Below are 14,545 nucleotides of genomic sequence, written 5' to 3'. Positions count from 1 at the left end.
GTCCTGACTTCTCTCTCTCTCCAGACAGCTGACCTGACATGACTTAGACTTAGACAAACTTTATTGTCATCTTGTCTGCACATGGTGCATACAAAACGAAATTCCGTTGCATACGTCTTACAACAAAGTAGTGATATTGCAGTTGAATAGAAGTAACATATCCTATGAAAATATATATATATACATATATACTATATATATATATATATATATATATATTAAAAATAAGTATAAAGTGCAGCAGTGATAATTATGCAATAGTGCAAGTAGGCAAAACAGTATTCAAGAGTGTGCAGAGGAATGCTAAACCATGTATTAAACTTCTATTTAAAGGGTTTATACAAGTTCAGTAAAGTTGGTAGTGCGAGATAGTGCAAGATAGAGGTCCGTAGTGTCATAAAGTACAGTTCTGTGAATGTGTGATGCAGAGTTCAGTTTAGAGCTCAACAGTTCTAGTGTTCAACAGTCTGATGACAGCAGGGAAAAAGCTGTTGCAGAACCTGGTGGACCTGCAGCGGATGCTGCAAACCTCTTCCCAGAGGGCAGCAGGGAGAACAGTCCATGGTGGGGGTGTGATGGGTCATTGATGATGTTACGGGCACGGGACATGCAGCGCTGAGATGAAATGTCCTGAATGGAGGGAAGAGGAGCCCCTATGATCCTCTCTGCTGTCCTCACCACTCTCCTCACGTTCTTCCAATCGGAGGCGGTGCAGCCTCCACACCACACAGAGAGACAGCTTGTCAGAATGCTCTCTATGGTGCTCCTGTAGAACGTCCTCATGATGGGTGGGGGCAGGTGGGCTCTCCTCATCCTCCGCAGGAAGTACAAGCGCTTCTGTGCCCTCTTGACCAGTGCCGTAGTGTTCATAGTCCAGGTGAGGTCTTCTGTGATGTGGACCCCCAGGAATTTGGTGGTGCTGACCACCTCCACAGCTGAGCTGTTGATGATCAGTGGAGCGTGGTGAGGCTGTTTTTTCCTGAAGTCGACGATGATCTCCTTCATCTTCTCCTCATTCAGGATCAGGCTGTTTTCTCTGCACCAGCCCACCAGCTGCTCCACCTCCTCTCTGTAGTCCAGGTCGTTGTTGTCTCTGATGAGCCCCACCACCGTTGTGTCGTCTGCTGACTTCACGATGTGATTGGTGGTGAACCTGAGGACGCAGTCGTGTGTCATCAGGGTGCACAGCAGGGGGCTCAGGACGCAGCCCTGAAGGGAGCCTGTGCTGAGGGTGATGACATCAGAGGTGTTCTGTCCGACCCGGACTGACTGAGGTCTGTTGGTGAGGAAGTCTAGCAGCCAGTTGCGAAGGGGGGTGTTGAAGCCCAGGTGTTCCAATTTTCCTACCAGATGCTGTGGGATGATGGTGTTAAACGCTGAGCTGAAGTCCAGGAACAGCCTCCGCACATGGGTGTTCTTCTCCTCCAGGTGAGCCAGGCTCAGGTGAAGAACGGAGGAGATGGCGTCCTGAGTGGAGCGGTTTTGCCGGTCGGCAAACTGGAACGGGTCAAATAATAGGGGGAGTCTGGAAACGATGTGACCTTTAAGCAGCCTTTCGAAGCACTTCATCATAACCGGAGTCAGTGCAACAGGCCGGTAATCATTAAATGAGGTGATTTGAGGTTTCTTCGGCACCGGAATGATGGAGGCAGTCTTAAAGCACGCCGGCACTGTGGCTTGGCCCAGCGAGGTGTTAAAAATGTCTGTGATGACCCCAGCCAGATGACTTGCACATTCCCTGAACACACGCCCAGGAATGTTGTCGGGGCCAGGGGCCTTACAGGGGTTGACTCTCCTCAGGGTCTTCAACACATCGGCGGAGTCAAGGCAGAGTACCTCCTCTTCCTGATGGGGGACAGTTTTAACTGCTGGAGTGCCGTTTAGTGCCTCGAACCTCCCAAAGAAGTTATTTAGACCATTTAGAAAGTCAGCATCAACTACACCCACCGGGGGGGGGGAGGGTGAGTTGTAGTCTGTAATCGCCCGTATGCCTTGCCACATACTCCTGATGTTTTTGACGTCGTGGAAACGATCCTGAAATTTTCGACTGCGGTCTCGCTTCGCTATCCTGATGGCACGGTTCAAGTTGGCTCTCGCTGTCCTCAGTGTCTCCTTGTCGCCAGACTTGAAGGCAGAGTTCCGCGCTCGTAGCGTTTGACGTACCTCCTCAGTCATCCAGGGTCGTTGGTTGCCCCGGGTGATGATATTCTTAGTGGTGCTGACGTCCTCGGTGCATTTGTTGATGTAGGCTGACACAGTCATGGCACACGCATGTCTAATCTACATCGGGAAAACTGGGAGGGAGGGAGGGAGGCAGGCAGGGAGGCAGGCAGGGAGGCAGGCAGGGAGGCAGGCAGTGTCTGTCTGTTGAGGTTTTCACCTTGTTCTTCTCCTGCTGAAGTTCTAACTGGACGTCCATCAGTTTGGTTCTCAGCTCGTCATTGGCGGCCTGAAGGGCGTCCGTTCGCTCCGCCTTGGCCCGCCCTGCCGGAGCTCGTTTGGACATCTCTTACTCGAGTCTCGCCCGGTCGTCAGTCAGAGATCACAACATTTGTACCTGGAGAGCACAAACGCAGCGCTGTTTTCCACTGGCTTCGAACTCAACTTCAATCGGTACCGTAACTTACAACATCATAAACATAGAACTAGCTTGACTTATTCATTGAATAAATGCATTTGGTTCTTCAAAACTGCATCACGCAACATAGCGTGACCGAGACGGCCGTTATCCACCTGCGTGAAGTTATTTGGTGAAATGAATGAGATGTTTAAGACACCATCGTTCTGTCTCTATGTAGATGAAGGTAAATAATCGATTGCTGAAGGTCCAAAGGTGTTGTGATAAACAAATAAACATATTAGTGATTAGTGACATATTTGTGATAAACATATTAGGCAGGATAATCACATATGTTAACGTGACTGCCCACACTGTATTTATTTATGGTTATTTGTTAAATCGAGTACTGTTAGACATGAAATAGGAAGTGTTTAACATAAATGGAAGACGAAAGGGGTACTCACCATTGTAGCTCCTGCTGGTCAATGATACGAGCCTCTTCTTGCAGTGGAAAACATACAGCCAACAAACACCGTGGAACCTAAAGGAATGAAATTAAACATTAACATTTAGCCTCAACCAACATTCACAGATACAACGCAACGCAAACTACACAAACGTAAATCTTTTTAAACACAATGAGTTGTACTTACCGTGTACGCTCTAGACGGTCCACTTGCAAGCGGAAAATAAAGATATTTCTGTTGATAATCGTCGTGTTTGTATCCGGTGTCTCGCTCAAGGCCATTGCGCCCACAGATTTGAATTTTGGCGAGAGTTCAGCCTATTGACGTCATTTCCGCGGTGTAATACCCGCATATCTGAAACGGCAAAGTTAAGAGTAGAGTTAAATAAAGTTTTTAGTCAACGCAATAATTTACAACCGTTGACCAGTCGAAATAATCGTCGAAATTTGGCGTCTGTGGCTGGAAGCAGACGCCGAGTTCGACATTCCTCCCAAACGCCACACTCCCTTGCTTTTCAGGGCTAAAAAAAAACAGTTGTAATTACCTTGTACGCTCTAGACGGTCAAGTTGCAAGCTGAAAACAAAAATATTTGCCTTGTTAGTCATCGTGTTACTAACAGCTGTGTCTTGTTTGCCAGAACTGCCGCTTTCCTACTTCCTGTTGCAAGCCACGCCCACGGATTATAATTTTGCCGTGAGTTCCGCCTATTGACGTCATGTCCGCGTCACATGACTGCGACGTAATATTATCTAAAACTGTTTGTGCGGTATTGTGTTGTTCTGTGCGGTATTGTGTTATTCTGTGCGGCGTCGTGTTGTTCTGTGCGGCGTCGTGTTGTTCAGTGCGACGTCGTGTTGTTCAGTGCGGCATGGTGTTGTTCAGTGCGGCATGGTGTTGTTCAGTGCGGCATGGTGTTGTTCAGTGCGGCATAATGTTGTTCAGTGCGGCATAATGTTGTTCAGTGCGGCATGGTGTTGTTCAGTGCGGCATGGTGTTGTTCAGTGCGGCATGGTGTTGTTCAGTGCGGCATAATGTTGTTCAGTGCGCCATAATGTTGTTCAGTGCGGCATGGTGTTGTTCAGTGCGGGATGGTGTTGTTCAGTGCAGGATGGTGTTGTTCAGTGCGGCACGGTGTTGTTCAATGCGGCATGGTGTTGTTCAGTGCGGGATGGTGTTGTTCAGTGCGGCATGGTGTTGTTCAGTGCGGCATAATGTTGTTCAGTGCGGCATGGTGTTGTTCAGTGCGGCATGGTGTTGTTCAGTGCGGCATGGTGTTGTTCAGTGCGGCATGGTGTTGTTCAGTGCGGAATGGTGTTGTTCAGTGCGGCATGGTGTTGTTCAGTCCGGGATGGTGTTGTTCAATGCGGGATCGTGTTGTTCAGTGCGGGGTGGTGTTGTTCAGTGCGGGATGGTGTTGTTCAGTGCGGCATGGTGTTGTTCAATGCGGCATGGTGTTGTTCAGTGCGGGATGGTGTTGTTCATTGCGGCATGGTGTTGTTCAGTGCGGCATGGTGTTGTTCAGTGCGGCATGGTGTTGTTCAGTGCGGCATGGTGTTGTTCAGTGCGGCATAATGTTGTTCAGTGCGGCATGGTGTTGTTCAGTGTGGAAAGGTGTTGTTCAGTGCAGGATGGTGTTGTTCAGTGCGGCATGGTGTTGTTCAATGCAGGATCGTGTTGTTCAGTGCAGCATAATGTTGTTCAGTGCAGCATGGTGTTGTTCAGTGCGGCATGGTGTTGTTCAATGCGGCATGGTGTTGTTCACTGCGGGATGGTGTTGTTCAATGCGGGATCGTGTTGTTCAGTGCGGCATAATGTTGTTCAGTGCAGCATGGTGTTGTTCAGTGCGGCATGGTGTTGTTCAGTGCGACATAATGTTGTTTAGTGCGGCATAATGTTGTTCAGTGCGGCATAATGTTGTTCAGTGCGGCATGGTGTTGTTCAGTGCGGCATGGTGTTGTTCAGTGCGGCATGGTGTTGTTCAGTGCAGGATGGTGTTGTTCAGTGCGGCATGGTGTTGTTCAATGCGGCATGGTGTTGTTCAGTGCGGGATGGTGTTGTTCAGTGCAGGATGGTGTTGTTCAGTGCGGCATGGTGTTGTTCAGTGCGGAATGGTGTTGTTCAGTGCGGCATGGTGTTGTTCAGTGCGGCATGGTGTTGTTCAGTGCAGGATGGTGTTGTTCGATGCGGGATCGTGTTGTTCAGTGCGGCATGGTGTTGTTCAGTGCGGCATGGTGTTGTTCAGTGCGGCATAATGTTGTTCAGTGCGGCATGGTGTTGTTCAGTGCGGCATGGTGTTGTTCAGTGCGGCATGGTGTTGTTCAGTGCGGCATGGTGTTGTTCAGTGCGGCATAATGTTGTCCAGTGCGCCATAATGTTGTTCAGTGCGGCATGGTGTTGTTTAGTGCGGGATGGTGTTGTTCAGTGCAGGATGGTGTTGTTCAGTGCGGCATGGTGTTGTTCAATGCGGCATGGTGTTGTTCAGTGCGGGATGGTGTTGTTCAGTGCGGCATGGTGTTGTTCAGTGCGGCATAATGTTGTTCAGTGCGGCATGGTGTTGTTCAGTGCGGCATGGTGTTGTTCAGTGCGGCATGGTGTTGTTCAGTGCGGCATGGTGTTGTTCAGTGCGGAATGGTGTTGTTCAGTGCGGCATGGTGTTGTTCAGTGCGGGATGGTGTTGTTCAATGCGGGATCGTGTTGTTCAGTGCGGGGTGGTGTTGTTCAGTGCAGGATGGTGTTGTTCAGTGCAGGATGGTGTTGTTCAGTGCGGCATGGTGTTGTTCAATGCAGGATCGTGTTGTTCAGTGCAGCATAATGTTGTTCAGTGCAGCATGGTGTTGTTCAGTGCGGCATGGTGTTGTTCAATGCGGCATGGTGTTGTTCAGTGCGGGATGGTGTTGTTCAGTGCGGCATGGTGTTTTTCAGTGCGGCATAATGTTGTTCAGTGCGGCATGGTGTTGTTCAGTGCGGCATGGTGTTGTTCAGTGCAGGATGGTGTTGTTCAGTGCGGCATGGTGTTGTTCAATGCAGGATCGTGTTGTTCAGTGCAGCATAATGTTGTTCAGTGCAGCATGGTGTTGTTCAGTGCGGCATGGTGTTGTTCAATGCGGCATGGTGTTGTTCACTGCGGGATGGTGTTGTTCAATGCGGGATCGTGTTGTTCAGTGCGGCATAATGTTGTTCAGTGCAGCATGGTGTTGTTCAGTGCGGCATGGTGTTGTTCAGTGCGACATAATGTTGTTTAGTGCGGCATAATGTTGTTCAGTGCGGCATAATGTTGTTCAGTGCGGCATGGTGTTGTTCAGTGCGGCATGGTGTTGTTCAGTGCGGCATGGTGTTGTTCAGTGCAGGATGGTGTTGTTCAGTGCGGCATGGTGTTGTTTAATGCGGCATGGTGTTGTTCAGTGCGGGATGGTGTTGTTCAGTGCAGGATGGTGTCGTTCAGTGCGGCATGGTGTTGTTCAGTGCGGAATGGTGTTGTTCAGTGCGGCATGGTGTTGTTCAGTGCGGCATGGTGTTGTTCAGTGCAGGATGGTGTTGTTCAATGCGGGATCGTGTTGTTCAGTGCGGCATGGTGTTGTTCAGTGCGGCATGGTGTTGTTCAGTGCGGCATAATGTTGTTCAGTGCGGCATGGTGTTGTTCAGTGCGGCATGGTGTTGTTCAGTGCGGCATGGTGTTGTTCAGTGCGGCATGGTGTTGTTCAGTGCGGCATAATGTTGTCCAGTGCGCCATAATGTTGTTCAGTGCGGCATGGTGTTGTTTAGTGCGGGATGGTGTTGTTCAGTGCAGGATGGTGTTGTTCAGTGCGGCATGGTGTTGTTCAATGCGGCATGGTGTTGTTCAGTGCGGGATGGTGTTGTTCAGTGCGGCATGGTGTTGTTCAGTGCGGCATAATGTTGTTCAGTGCGGCATGGTGTTGTTCAGTGCGGCATGGTGTTGTTCAGTGCGGCATGGTGTTGTTCAGTGCGGCATGGTGTTGTTCAGTGCGGAATGGTGTTGTTCAGTGCGGCATGGTGTTGTTCAGTGCGGGATGGTGTTCAATGCGGGATCGTGTTGTTCAGTGCGGGGTGGTGTTGTTCAGTGCAGGATGGTGTTGTTCAGTGCAGGATGGTGTTGTTCAGTGCGGCATGGTGTTGTTCAATGCAGGATCGTGTTGTTCAGTGCAGCATAATGTTGTTCAGTGCAGCATGGTGTTGTTCAGTGCGGCATGGTGTTGTTCAATGCGGCATGGTGTTGTTCAGTGCGGGATGGTGTTGTTCAGTGCGGCATGGTGTTTTTCAGTGCGGCATAATGTTGTTCAGTGCGGCATGGTGTTGTTCAGTGCGGCATGGTGTTGTTCAGTGCGACATAATGTTGTTCAGTGCGGCATAATGTTGTTCAGTGCGGCATGGTGTTGTTCAGTGCGGCATGGTGTTGTTCAGTGCGGCATGGTGTTGTTCAGTGCGGCATGGTATTGTTCAGTGCAGGATGGCGTTGTTCAGTGCAGGATGGTGTTGTTCAATGCGGCATGGTGTTGTTCAGTGCGGGATGGTGTTGTTCAGTGCAGGATGGTGTTGTTCAGTGCGGCATGGTGTTGTTCAGTGCGGAATGGTGTTGTTCAGTGCGGCATGGTGTTGTTCAGTGCGGCATGGTGTTGTTCAGTGCAGGATGGTGTTGTTCAATGCGGGATGGTGTTGTTCAGTGCGGGATGGTGTTGTTCAGTGCAGGATGGTGTTGTTCAGTGCGGCATGGTGTTGTTCAATGCGGCATGGTGTTGTTCAGTGCAGGATGGTGTTGTTCAGTGCGGCATGGTGTTGTTCAATGCGGCATGGTGTTGTTCAATGCGGCATGGTGTTGTTCAGTGCGGCATGGTGTTGTTCAGTGCGGCATGGTGTTGTTCAGTGCAGCGTAATGTTGTTCAGTGCGGCATGGTGTTGTTCAGTGCGGAATGGTGTTGTTCAGTGCGGCATGGTGTTGTTCAGTGCAGGATGGTGTTGTTCAGTGCGGCATGGTGTTGCTCAGTGCGGCATGGTGTTGTTCAGTGCGGGATGGTGTTGTTCATTGCGGCATGGTGTTGTTCAGTGCGGCATGGTGTTGTTCAGTGCGGCATGGTGTTGTTCAGTGCGGCATAATGTTGTTCAGTGCGCCATAATGTTGTTCAGTGCGGCATGGTGTTGTTCAGTGCGGGATGGTGTTGTTCAGTGCAGGATGGTGTTGTTCAGTGCGGCATGGTGTTGTTCAGTGCGGCATGGTGTTGTTCAGTGCGGCATAATGTTGTTCAGTGCGGCATAATGTTGTTCAGTGCGGGATGGTGTTGTTCATTGCGGCATGGTGTTGTTCAGTGCGGCATGGTGTTGTTCAGTGCGGCATGGTGTTGTTCAGTGCGGGATGGTGTTGTTCAGTGCAGGATGGTGTTGTTCAGTGCGGCATGGTGTTGTTCAGTGCGGCATGGTGTTGTTCATTTCGGCATAATGTTGTTCAGTGCGGCATAATGTTGTTTAGTGCGGCATGGTGTTGTTCAGTGCGGGATGGTGTTGTTCAGTGCGTTATAATGTTGTTCAGTGCGGCATGGTGTTGTTCAGTGCGGCATGGTGTTGTTCAGTGCGGCATGGTGTTGTTCAGTGCGGCATAATGTTGTTCAGTGCGGCATAATGTTGTTCAGTGCGGCATGGTGTTGTTCAGTGCGGGATGGTGTTGTTCAGTGCGGGATGGTGTTGTTCAGTGCGGCATGGTGTTCAATGCGGAATGGTGTTGTTCAGTGCAGGATGGTGTTGTTCAGTGCGGCATGGTGTTGTTCAGTGCGGCATAATGTTGTTCAGTGCGGCATGGTGTTGTTCAGTGCGGCATGGTGTTGTTCAGTGCGGCATGGTGTTGTTCAGTGCGGCATAATGTTGTTCAGTGCGGCATGGTGTTGTTCAGTGCGGCATGGTGTTGTTCAGTGCGGCATAATGTTCAGTGCGGCATAATGTTGTTCAGTGCGGCATGGTGTTGTTCAGTGCGGGATGGTGTTGTTCAGTGCAGGATGGTGTTGTTCAGTGCGGCATGGTGTTCAGTGCGGGATGGTGTCTTTCAGTGCGGCATGGTGTCGTTCAGTGCGGCATGGTGTCTTTCAGTGCGGCATGGTGTCGTTCAGTGAGGCATGGTGTTGTTCAGTGCGGCATGGTGTTGTTTAGTGCGGCATGGTGTTGTTCAGTGCGGGATGGTGTTGTTCAGTGTGGCATGGTGTTCAGTGCGGCATGGTGTTGTTCAGTGCGGTATCGTGTTGTTCAGTGCGGTATCGTGTTTCTCAGTGCGGTATCGTGTTGTTCAGTGCAGTATCGTTGTGTTGTTCGTATTGTGTTTAACACTTAGCCTCTAACACTTAGCCTCTAACACTTAGCCTCTAGCATCTAGAAGGTAAATAAATAGGAAGGAAGGACTCACCGGTGACGTCTTCGCCCACGTCCAAGCGTTGTACTTTGTATTTTCATCCTTCTGACAGTGGAAAACATAGCCAACAAACACCGTGGAACCTAAACGAATGAAAGAAAACTATCATTTGGCCACAACCAACATTCACAGATACAACACAATGTGACGTGCGGGGTTGAGGTTAAAGGTTGAGTGAAGGGCCCTCGTTTTAAACTACTTTTTTGAAAAGGATTGGGAACAAGTAAGACGTATTTAATTTATTTAATGGGAAGTAGTAAGAGCTATTGAATTTAATCTATGTATTATATTCTATTGTATTGTATTCTGTTGTATTCTTTTGGATTGTATTCACACTAACCCCACTAAAACTTCAGCCCACAAAAACTCGCCTCTGGCGCCTAGCCTCTGGCACTTAGCCTCTAACACTTAGCCTTTAACACTTAGCCTTTAACACTTAGCCTTTAACACTTAGCCTAGAAGGTGAATAAATAGGGTTAAAGGTTGAGTGAAGGGACCTCGTTTTAAACTACTTTTTTGTAAAGGAGTGGGAACAAGTAAGACGTATTTAATTTATTTAATGGGAAGTAGTAAGACTTATTAAATTTATTTAATCTACTTTTCTTCCCAGGCAAAATTTGATGTGCTGCAATTCCAAATTTCCAAAGTGAATGAAGGAATGAAGTCCTTTAAATTATGATTTTGTATAAATACTAGGCATTAACACAAAATCGACGGCACAAAATGGGCAGACTTTACTTGTTTGAAAAGGACTGGTTACAAGACAGACTTTTTTAATTTATTTAATGGGAAGAAGACTTATTTAGTTTAATTGATCTATTTTTGTTCCCTGGCAAAATTCGATTTGCTGCAATTCCAAATTTCCAAAGTGAATGAAGGAAAGAAGTCGTTTAAATTATGATTTTGTTTAAATACTAGGCATAGACACAAAATCTACGGCACAAAATGGGCAGACTTTACTTGTTTGAAGAGGACTGGTTACAAGACAGACTTTTCTGATTTATTTAATGGGAAGAAGACTTATTTAGTTTATTTAATCTATTTTTGTTCCCTGGCAAAATTGGATTTGCTGAAATTGTATTTTGCCAAATCTTGCCTTGAGACCTGATAGGAAGTATTAAACGCTTAGTTAAATCAATACAAGTTGGTAATAAGAGCGAGTAATGTTGGTTGAACCGATGAATGAAGGTTGAAAGCAATTTAAATTATGACTTTGTATAAATACTAGATATTAACAGAACATCTACTGCGCGAAATGGGCAGAGTTTACTTGTTTGAGAAGGAGTGGCTTATTCAAAACTAAGATTTATTTAATCTGTTGGTTCCCAGGCAAAATTGGATCTGATGCAATTCCAAATTTCACCACATGATGGTGCCCAATTTTGACTTCATAGGACATATTAAACACTTAGCTTGTTATTATGTTCAAGGTAATCAGATTTGTTTATTATTCTAATGGCCTCTTCAAAACTATTCTGGATTACTACTTTGGATCTATTCTACATTACTTGGCAACAACATACTCTGTAACAGATTAGGCAGTATAATCATATCTGTTAACTTGAGAGTGCCCACACTCAATCTACTTATCGTGATGTTAAATCAATTACTGTTAGACATTATTTGTCTGATAATCTACCAAATCTTTGAATTGAAGAATTTGTGATTTAATTAATAGCTTGTTGTTATGTTAAGGGTAATCAGACTTGTATATAATTCTAATGGCCTTCTTTTGAAAACTATTCTGAATTACAACTTTGGATCTTATATTACTTTGCAACAATCTACTCCGTGACAGATTAGGCAGTATAATCACATATGTTAACTTCAGTGCCCACACTGTATTTATTTATGGTTATTTGTTAAATCAAGTACTGTTAGACATGAAATAGGAAGTGTTTAACATAAATGTTATGGCTACTCACCATTGTAGCTCGCTCCTGGTCAATGATACGAGCCTCTTCTTGCAGTGGAAAACTTGCAGCCAACAAACACCGTGGAACCTAAAGGAATGAAATTAAACATTAACATTTCGCCTCGACCAATTTTCACACGTACAACGCAACGCGGCTACACTTCTGCTATTACAAACGTAAATCTCCTTAAACACAATGAGTGTTACTTACCGTGTACGCTCTAGACGGTCCAGTTGCAAGCAGAAAATAAAGATATTTCTGTTGATAATCGTCGCTGCTCAGTGGCTCACGGCCATCGCGCCAACAGATTTGAATTTTGGCGGAGGTTCGGGCAATTACGTCATATCCACGGCACATGACTGCGACGTAATACCCGCTTATCTGAAACGGCAGTTAAAAGTAGAGTTACATCAAGTTTTCTTGGAACCTAAACGAATGAAAGAAAACTATCATTTGGCCACAACCAACATTCACAGATACAACACAACGTGCGGGGTTGGGGTTAAAGATTGAGTGAAGGGCCCTCGTTTTAAACTACTGTTTTGAAAAGGAGTGGGAACAAGTAAGACGTATTTAATTTATTTAATGGGAAGTAGTAAGACTTATTAAATTTATTTAATCTACTTTTCTTCCCAGGCAAAATTTGATGTGCTGCAATTCCAAATTTCCAAAGTGAATGAAGGAATGAAGTCCTTTAAATTATGATTTTGTATAAATACTAGGCATTAACACAAAATCGACGGCACAAAATGGGCAGACTTTACTTGTTTGAAAAGGACTGGTTACAAGACAGACTTTTTTAATTTATTTAATGGGAAGAAGACTTATTTAGTTTAATTGATCTATTTTTGTTCCCTGCCAAAATTCGATTTGCTGCAATTCCAAATTTCCAAAGTGAATGAAGGAAAGAAGTCGTTTAAATTATGATTTTGTTTAAATACTAGGCATAGACACAAAATCTACGGCACAAAATGGGCAGACTTTACTTGTTTGAAGAGGACTGGTTACAAGACAGACTTTTCTGATTTATTTAATGGGAAGAGGACTTATTTAGTTTATTTAATCTATTTTTGTTCCCTGGCAAAATTGGATTTGCTGAAATTGTATTTTGCCAAATCTCGATTTGAGACCTGATAGGAAGTATTAAACGCTTAGTTAAATCAATACAAGTTGGTAATAAGAGCGAGTAATGTTGGTTGAACCGATGAATGAAGGTTGAAAGCAATTTAAATTATGACTTTGTATAAATACTAGATATTAACAGAACATCTACTGCGCAAAATGGGCAGAGTTTACTTGTTTGAGAAGGAGTGGCTTATTCAAAACTAAGATTTATGTAATCTGTTTGTTCCCAGGCAAAATTGGATGTGATGCAATTCCAAATTTCACCACATGATGGTGCCCAATTTTGACTTCATAGGACATATTAAACACTTAGCTTGTTATTATGTTCAAGGTAATCAGATTTGTTTATCATTCTAATGGCCTCTTCAAAACTATTCTGGATTACTACTTTGGATCTATTCTACATTACTTGGCAACAACATACTCTGTAACAGATTAGGCAGTATAATCACATATGTTAACTTGAGAGTGCCCACACTCAATCTACTTATCGTGATGTGTTAAATCAATTACTGTTAGACATTATTTGTCTGATAATCTACCAAATCTTTGAATTGAAGAATTTGTGATTTAATTAATAGCTTGTTCAGGGTAATCAGACTTGTATATAATTCTAATGGCCTTCTTTTGAAAACTATTCTGAATTACAACTTTGGATCTTATATTACTTTGCAACAATCTACTCCGTGACAGATTAGGCAGTATAATCACATATGTTAACTTCAGTGCCCACACTGTATTTATTTATGGTTATTTGTTAAATCAAGTACTGTTAGACATGAAATAGGAAGTGTTTAACATAAATGTTATGGCTACTCACCATTGTAGCTCGCTCCTGGTCAATGATATGAGCCTCTTCTTGCAGTGGAAAACTTGCAGCCAACAAACACCGTGGAACCTAAAGGAATGAAATTAAACATTAACATTTCGCCCGGACCAACATTCACACGTACAACGCAACGCGGCTACACTTCTGCTATTACAAACGTAAATCTCCTTAAACACAACGAGTGTTACTTACCGTGTACGCTCTAGGCAAAATTGGATGTGATGCAATTCCAAATCTATCTGAAACGGCAGTTAAAAGTAGAGTTACATCAAGTTTTCTTTTTTAATCAACACAATCATTTACAACCGTTGACCAGAAAGAATCGTCGAAATTCGACGTCCCCCACAAACGCCACGCTCACTCGCTTTTCAGGGCAACAAAAGTACTTCTTTTTAAAAACGATGAGTTGTACTTACCGTGTACGCTCTGGACGGTCCAGTTGCAAGCAGAAAATAAAAATATTTCTCTTGTTAGTCGTATGTTACCATCCGCTGTGTCTTTGTCAACATCGCCGCCATTTTCCTACTTCCTGCTGCGAGCCACGCCCACGGATTTAAATTTGGGCGGAAGCTCTTTCCATTGGCGTCGTTTTCGCGTATAGCAAATCCGATTGGTTGGGAAGGGGGCACGGTTATGCAGCCGAGGAGTCCTGTGATCGGTGGGATGTAAAGTAGGCGTCGACGTCACGTCCGCGTCACGTGACCACGACGTGGCAGACGTCAAATAGCAACCGCTGTTTTGTTTAGTAGACTTACAGTTGTTATGCATTGACATAATGGCGCACACACCAAATAGATTTAAATAAATTAAATAATTCTTCTGCCCACTCTCTTTTAAACAAGTTAACTCTCCCCGCGGATTTGAATTCCGGCGAAAGTTACGCCCATCGACGTCACGTATGTCACATGACCACGACGTGGCAGATGTCATATAGCAACCGCTGTTTTGTTTAGTAGATTTACAGTTGTTATGCATTGGCATAATGGTGTGCACTCAAAATAGATTTAAATAAATTAAATATTTCTTCTGCCTACTCCCTTTTAAACAAGTTAACTCTGCCCACGTCCATTGACGTCTTGTCTGCGTCACGTGACCACGACGTAGCGACGTCATATAGTAACCGCTGTTTTGACCAGTAGACTTAGTTATTATGCGTTGACATAATGGCGCACTGGTTAGCATGGCCACCTCTTAAGCATGATGATGCGGGTTCGACGCCTGATCAATGTTAGCATGGAGTG

The 14,545-nt window shown here is 45.4% G+C and overlaps 1 long non-coding RNA gene across 1 annotated transcript; it reads right to left on the bottom strand.

Moving 5' to 3' along the window:
• Window positions 1-11,357: 11,357 nt before the first annotated feature.
• LOC148377117 (uncharacterized) lies at window positions 11,358-13,820 on the bottom strand. Its single transcript, XR_015856967.1, has 5 exons — window positions 13,721-13,820; window positions 13,497-13,543; window positions 13,296-13,373; window positions 11,561-11,731; window positions 11,358-11,437 (listed from the first exon to the last, which is right to left on the bottom strand). It is a non-coding gene; the product is annotated as an uncharacterized LOC148377117 (long non-coding RNA).
• Between the last annotated feature and the right edge of the window lie 725 nt (window positions 13,821-14,545).

Source organism: Syngnathus floridae, unplaced genomic scaffold, assembly GCF_059516105.1.
Source record: "Syngnathus floridae isolate MCC-2025c unplaced genomic scaffold, RoL_Sflo_1.0 HiC_scaffold_360, whole genome shotgun sequence".
Taxonomy (NCBI): domain Eukaryota; kingdom Metazoa; phylum Chordata; class Actinopteri; order Syngnathiformes; family Syngnathidae; genus Syngnathus; species Syngnathus floridae.
Note: the sequence above shows the minus strand (reverse complement) of the source record. Positions and strands in the feature narration are given on the sequence as shown.